Source organism: Bison bison, unplaced genomic scaffold, assembly GCF_000754665.1.
Source record: "Bison bison bison isolate TAMUID 2011002044 unplaced genomic scaffold, Bison_UMD1.0 scf7180017864116, whole genome shotgun sequence".
NCBI lineage: Eukaryota > Metazoa > Chordata > Mammalia > Artiodactyla > Bovidae > Bison > Bison bison.
The window spans coordinates 1,442,252-1,449,823 of record NW_011494688.1 but is presented as its reverse complement, the minus strand read 5'-3'; the positions used below and the strand labels follow the sequence as shown (position 1 = coordinate 1,449,823).

At 39.7% G+C, this 7,572-nt stretch overlaps 1 non-coding gene across 1 annotated transcript; it reads left to right on the top strand.

Moving 5' to 3' along the window:
* The first annotated feature begins 5,044 nt into the window (after positions 1 to 5,044).
* TRNAG-UCC lies at positions 5,045 to 5,115 on the top strand. Its single transcript has one exon. It is a non-coding gene; the product is annotated as a tRNA-Gly (tRNA).
* The last annotated feature ends 2,457 nt before the right edge of the window (positions 5,116 to 7,572 follow it).

The following is a 7,572-nucleotide window of genomic DNA, read 5'->3' as shown; positions in this document are numbered from 1 at the left end:
TTCGAAAGAGTATGTTATTTCATGTCCAGTTCTAACTGTTGCTTTTTGACCTGCATACAGGTTTCTCAGGGGACAGGTAAGGTGGTCTGGTATTCCCATCTCTTGAAGAATTGTCCACAGTTTGTTGTGATCCACACAGTCAAAGGCAATTTGAGATTCTCAATTGAGGATTATCTCCATTGTTCTCTTTAAAAGTACTTTTATATCATAATCTTAAAGTAATTAGTATATTCAAGAGATACATGGAAAATCTAAAACTACATTTGCATCACATTAAATTGCTGAATTGTTTAACATGTCACTTTAAAAATTTCCCCCAAATCTTATATCAGTGCTTAAAAATGCAGAACCTCTATGACAATGCTGTTTTGGAAAATAAGATAGCTATTTTTACTCTACAAAATGACAGCCCCCTCTTGAAAACAAAACTCTTGTTTAGTTGAATGTGGAAAATCTTTTCCCCACATTTTCATTTTTTACAAATCCTTCTACTGATACGTGATTTCTGTGTGTGCCATTTTCTTCCTGTTTAATTTTTCTTGAAGCAGAATGTCAGCATTAGCATTTTCTGACTCTTGCTGAAGCAGACATTTAGGTTAATGCTTCTGCTGGCTTTGTTTCAGCCAACTGAGGAACTTTGATGGTAATTATTGGGATTACTTTAATTTGGAAGAGTGTCAGTCCCTTTCTGTGAGCATGATTTACTCTTGCATAAAGCAAATGAAGAGTTCTTAAGGCCAGCAGACCTACTTGGTTCTTTAATTCTCAGACGCACTATTATTTCAAGAAGAAGAAACTGGAAGAAAGGAGACATGGCTTATCATTAGAGAAGGTGCATTCTGTTGTGGAGATGTCTGTTAACAGTTGACCTGCAGTTAGTGGGTTGGAAGCTTCTTGCTTACCTTTTCTTCTAAGGCAGAAGTGGCCACTTTTTGTTGTTTATATAATTCATCTTTTTTAAATTTAATTTTTATTTTATATTGGAGTGTAGTTGATTTATAATGTTACGTTAGTTTCAGGTGAACAGCAAAGTGATTCCGTTATACATATACCCATTCTTTTTCCGATTCCTTCCCCATATAGATTATTTTAGAATATTGAGTCTGAGTTCTCTGTGCTATACAGTAGGTCCCTGTTGATTATCCTTTTTTTAAATATGCTGCTGCTGCTGCTAAGTCGCTTCAGTCGTGTCCGATTCTGTGCGACCCCATAGACGGCAGCCCACCAGGCTCCCCCGTCCCTGTACAGTAGTGTATATATGTTAATGGCACGAAAAGAGCTCAGAAAAGGGAATTTTGTGCATAAACTTATTTTGAGTATATTATTGGATACTCAGAAAATAATATCTCTTTCTTTACATAAAAATCATTTTAGAAACTTGCCTATTAAATGAGGGAAATATTTTTATGTTTAGCTTGTAGACTTTGATTTGAAAGAAGTTTTGAAGGAGGAAGCAGATGAGCTGCAGGCGGTATTTGTCTCTTTTGCTATTGCATCACTGTAATAGTACATGGCTTTCTCAATTTTTCATGCATATTTTTGAAATTTTTGCATTATTCTGCACAACAAACATTCTGGAGTTTAATAGAAGGGATGCAGGTTATTGCATCTTTAGAATAAGTTTGTTAAGTTTTTCATCAGCAGTTATGAAAATATCTGTGATTAGGAATTTGACAGAAAATAATTATGTAGGTTTTACTATATTTAAGAAGAGATAGAAATACTAAGAGTATGTGAATTCCTGAAAAATGAAATAATCAACTTAGCAAAACTAGTGTTTGGTCATTCCTAACCTAACAAGGACACAAGTCCTTTGTAAATATAACAATATAAAATTATTTCATTTTGTTGTGATTTCTAGTGTCTATCCTCAAGATGAAAATAATTTGATTGTTATCGAAAGCTTGAATTTAAACAATGAATTGTTATTTCCAAAGTATATATTATGACTGTTTTGGCTGGAGGTTTCAAATAGTTACTTTGCCAATACCCAGAGTATTGTTTCTCAACGATTATTTCATTATCCCACATGTAAGGAGCCTCTTTAGACATATTTTCCTATTTGCCTCCTCCCCCGAAAAAATTTTAATATGATAGATATATTGTATATCTTTTCATATTCTGTATGACAATCTGTGCTTTCTGTAGAAAAATAATGCATAATATCTAAAATTGTTTCATTCCCCACCCCCCGACCAATGTTTTCCCTGGATGGGGAGTGGGGTTTGAGGATTCAAGGTCCAGAGTGGATTCCATTCAGCTCTACATGAGTTAAGACCAATATCAAGCCAAGAAATTAAGGCCCCTTTTCTTTATTGCTAAGTAAAGTGAAGGATGGGCTTTTCCAGGTGGCTCAGTGGTAAAGAATCCACCTGCCAAGCAGGAGATTGTAGGGTCAATCCCTGGGTTGGGAAGATCCCCTGGAGAAGGAAGTAGCAACCCACTCAAGTATTCTTGCCTGGGAAATCCCATAGACAGAGGAGCCTGGTGGGCTTCAGTCCATAGTGTTACAATGAGCAGACACTCCTTAGCGACTGAAGAACCAAGTGAAGGATACATAGTTTCCTTATTGATAACATTAGGCTATGATGTCATGTTATTCTACTGCTGCTGCTAAGTCGCTTCAGTCGTGTCCAACTTTGTGCGACCCCATAGACGGCAGCCCACCAGGCTCCCCTGTCCCTGGGATTCTCCAGGCAAGAACACTGGAGTGGGTTGCCATTTCCTTCTCTAATGCATGAAAGTGAAAAGTAAAAGTGAAGTCACTCAGTCGTGTCCGACTCTTAGAGACCCCATGGACTACATAGAGCTAATTTGTATTTGCAAATTGTGATTAAAAAAAAAAAAAAAAAGAATGATGTTCTCCTCAGATGAAGCAGCTTCCAGAGCCTTCTGAAGTATAAAGCGAGCCTATGCCCAGAGAGGACTGATTTGGCCAGACATCACTGAATCAGAAATTTCTGATGATCTTATTTTCTTCTACTGCTAATAAACTAGAGAAATGGACAGTAAGGAATTTTCCAGTCAGGACTTGGCTCACGTATTGTATTAATTTAATATCTGGGCTGAATCTAAAAGCCCACTGGCACTGAGTGATGATGAAACTGCAAACATCAGAGGAAAAGGTTTCCTTGTTTTAAAAATGACAAATACAGTGATTTCAGGTCATCAGCCTATTGTTGTTCAGTCCCTAAGTCATGTCTGACTCTTGGCGGCCCCATGGACTGTAGCACTCCAGGCTTCATCCTTCACTATCTTCTGGAGTTTGCTCAAACTCATGTTCATTGAGTCAATGATGCCATCCAACCATTTCATCCTCTGTCGCTGCCTTCTCCTCTTGCCCTTCAAATTTCCCAGCACCAGGGTCTTTTCCAATGAGATAATTAACCTCCATTCCGGTGGTAAGGCTCAGTGGTTTGAAGAAAAGAAAAATGTGTCTCAAGGTAGTAGCAGCTTTGCAGCCCCAGCGCCAGTGAGCACAGCTGGCCTCTGCAGTCGTGTGGATATTCACCCAGCTGTGATGAAATTGGGTTTGGTTTTGATACTCTGTGAAGGAGCCTGTTTGACACTGGTTGATCCTGCTGATGTTCTTTTCTTGAGTTTGTTCCTGGCTGAAAGGCTAGAGAAATATTTTTGCATCTTACAGCCTTGGGACTTTTGTTATAAGCCAGTAGTTCACCAATTGTAGTTAATAACAGACATGTATTTTCCCCATACTTGAAGATAGGAAGTTGTCATTTTAACTGTTACACCTGGCTAATGACTATGATTCCAGACTAATTACAGTTTTCTCACATATACTAATAGCTCTAATTTAGAATTTTTTAATAATCACAGGTAGAACTGACAAGCTTTTGAGAAATGGAAACTTTGTACCGTATATCCCCTGGAGGAAATTTAGGTTGTTGCACATATAATGCCCTAATCTACTGTAATGAGATATTATTATTTTTATTTATTTATTTTATTATGGGCCTTTCCAGGTAGTGCTAGTTGTAAAGAACCTTCTTGTCCCTGCAGGAGATGTAAGAGACATGGGTTCCATCCCTGGGTCTACCTCCAGGAAGGTCCCCTGGAGGAGGGCATGGCAAACCACTCCAATATTCTTGCCTGGAGAATCCCATGGACAGAGGAGCCTGGCAGACTTACAGAATCAGACATGACTGAAGTGATGTAGCATGCACACATATTTTATTATTAATATTTTTCTTCAGTGTGCCTAATATTTATACATAGGACTCAATCAATTTCAAGTAGTAAGCAAATATACATCTTGAAGGCTTCTTGGTATTGGTATTGCAGTTTAGAACATCCGTATATCTTTCACTGTAGAGTTGGCTCTTGACCTTTGCAAATTGAACAGCAGAGTTCTAGCATTTCCCAAGTTAGCTTGAGTAATCTGTAATTTTCCTAAGACATCGATGTGTTTGGAATTCTAGAAGGTAGGTATGCAGAAGCAAATGACTTGGTGAGCCATCCACTCAGGATTTAACCTCCATGGTGCTGAAATTGCCCTGTATTCCTTGTTGCTTCCACATGTGGAGAAAATTATATGCAGGAGGGATCCTTGAACTTGGGGAGCGCTATGTCCCTGGTTCTTCTGGTTGTATAAATCAGCATGCTCTTGTAATTGTTGCTACTGTTTTGGAATATTAGAGCAGTGACTGTTACTACCAACTGGAGACTCTAATATGGCCCTCTTGAGAATCACGTCCATAGTGATAAGTGTGGCATAAAACCTCAAGTGTGTCATGACAGAAAAATAAAAATTGGAAAAAGAAACCCACTGGAATAAGGCTTGAAATAAAACAATAAAAACAAAAAAACTGTTAATTTCTCGTTGATTATTTTCATATATGAAGTGTTATAAGAAGAATTCTTGATATTTGAATAAACGAGAGAATGGTTTTCAAGTCTTGTCTTTCTGGCAACTAGATAAAGTCAAATGGCATAAAGAGACTTGAGAACAATCCATGTCCTTCTCCCCAGTTTTCTTCCCCCTCAAGTAATCTTTTTACATTACAAAGTTACCTTTGGGGAGAATTCCCAGGTGGTCCAGTGGTTAGGACTCAGCACTTCCACTGCTGGGGCCTGGGTTCAGTCCCAGGTTGGGAAACTAAGATCTCATAAGCTGTGTGGTAGGACAAAAAAAAATGACCTTTGGAGTATAAAACAACCATTTCCTAAATATAATTCAGGCCAGCTCATGACAAAAATGACATGCATTACAAGTAACCAGGTCAGAAATGAATTCGGTTTTCCTCTGTACTTTGTTCCTCCCTCACCTCTCACACTCAGCTGCTTTTTGCAATGTCACTGATGCATCCTCCAAAACCCACAGAAATATCTTCTTCTTAACCCCACCTCCCGGGGTACTACGAGGTCCTACTATCCCCTCGCTTTATCTTTTGTTTCTGAGAAGCACTTACTGATATGTGTGGGAGTGCTTTAGTGGATTAGACAAGGCAAGCGCCTGGGCTCGGCTGCAGAGGAGCACCCTGCCTGGAGGAGAAACTGGCTCTCATTGACTGCTGGGAGCTGCTGAGCATCTTTTCTGTGGTGGTTCATCGCTTCTTCAGCTGGAAAATGGTGGGCTCTTCCTGCATCACACAGATCTAGTTTCAGTTCAGTTGCTCAGTTCTGTCTGACTCTTTGCAACCCCACGGACTGCAGCACGCCGGGCTTCCATCTCCATCACCAACTCCCAGAGCTCACTCAAATTCATGTCCATCAGGTCGGTGATGCCATCCAACCATCTCATCCTCTGTTGTCTCTTTCTTCTCCTGCCTTCAATCTTTCCCAGCATCAGGGTCTTTTCCAAGGAGTCAGTTCTTCACATCAGGTGGCCAAAATATTGGACTTTCAGCTTCAGCATCAGTCCTTCCAATGAATATTCAGGACTGATTTCCTTTAGGATGGGCTAGTTGGATCTGCTTGCAGTCCAGGGGACTCTCAAGAGTCTTCTCCAACACCACAGCTTGAAAGCATCAATTCTTCAGTGCTCAGCCTTCTTTATGGTCCAACTCTCACATCTGTACATGACTACTGGAAAAACCATAGCTTTGACTGGACAGATGTTTGTTGGCAAAGTAATGTCTACTTTTTAATATGCTGTCTTGGTTGGTCATAACTTTTTTTCCAAGGAGTAAGCGTCTTTTAATTTCATGGCTGCAGTCAACATCTGCAGTGATTTTGGAGCCCCAAAATACAAAGTCTTTCACTGTTTCCATTGTTTACCCATATATTTGCCATGAAGTGATGGCACCTGAGCCGTGATCTTAGTTTTCTGAATGTTGAGTTTTAAGCCAACTTTTTCACTCTCCTCTTTCATTTCATCAAGAGCCTCTTTAGTTCTTCTTCACTTTCTACCATAATGGTGATGTAATCTGCATATCTGAGGTTATTGATATTTCTCCCAGCAATCTTGATTCCAGCTTGTGCTTCATCCAGCCCAGCATTTCGCATGATGTACTCAGCATATAAGTTAAATAAGCAGGGTCTCAGAAAACTTAATCAATCTTAGTCCCTCCTTCATTTATATAGCCAGGGAGCCCCTGTGTGACCTAGGCCTGACGCTGCCTCCTTTTGGTCTCATAGCCCAGTCCAGATCAGGCAGCAATGTCATCAGACAGGACAGGTAGGAGATGTCCTCATCAGAACAGTACTTACTATCCTTTAGCCTTCAGAGATCAATTCTATATGCAAAAATGTTGGAGAAACATTTTAAGATATTAAATTGGATTTCTACATATTACGCTTTTTGTTGTTCAGTTGCCCAGTTTTGTCCAGCTGTTTCTGACTCCCTGGACTGCAGCACGCCAGGCCTCCCTGTCCCTCACCATCTCCCGAAGTTTGCCCAAGGTCATGTCTATTGCACTTTTTACTGTATGAACTTTCTGCTGGTTGAGAAAAACTGTTTGTAGCCCTCATTCAGCTTTGTTACACACTCCTGAGGGTACTTGTTAAATATTTAGCCACACCTCTTATAAATTACCTTTATCAGGTGTACCTTTTTCAAATTGCACAATGTAATCTGCTCAGCTTAAAGTTCTGACTCACATCTATACCCATAAAATTTTGCATCTTCAATTAGCAAAAATTATTATATGTGGTAACCATATTTGGCAGCATGTTTGGAAAGGGCATGTAGCATCCAGGCTGAGAACCAGTGGACCAGAGAAGGTGTTTTCAAAGTGTTTGTACTAACAACAACAGCAGCAACAGCCATAATATCACTTGGACCTTGTTAGCCATGTAGATTCTCAGTCCATCTTCCCCATTCTACGGAATGGGAAACTGCAGCTGGGATAATGCAATCTGTGTTTTAACAAGCCCTCCAAGTCATTCTGATGGATGCTGAAGTCTAAGATCCATTGTACAACATTAATTATTACCACACGTGCTCAACTGAGAAGAAGCTTAACGAATGGCAAGAAGCAGGTATAGGACTGAGTTTCTTTCCGCTGCCATATGCAATTCATTGCAGTGAAACATTTGGCTTATCACAGAAGACTTCGGTTTTAGGAAGTGATTCTTAAGCTCTGGTTGTGTGTCAGAGTCAGGCTTTTAACC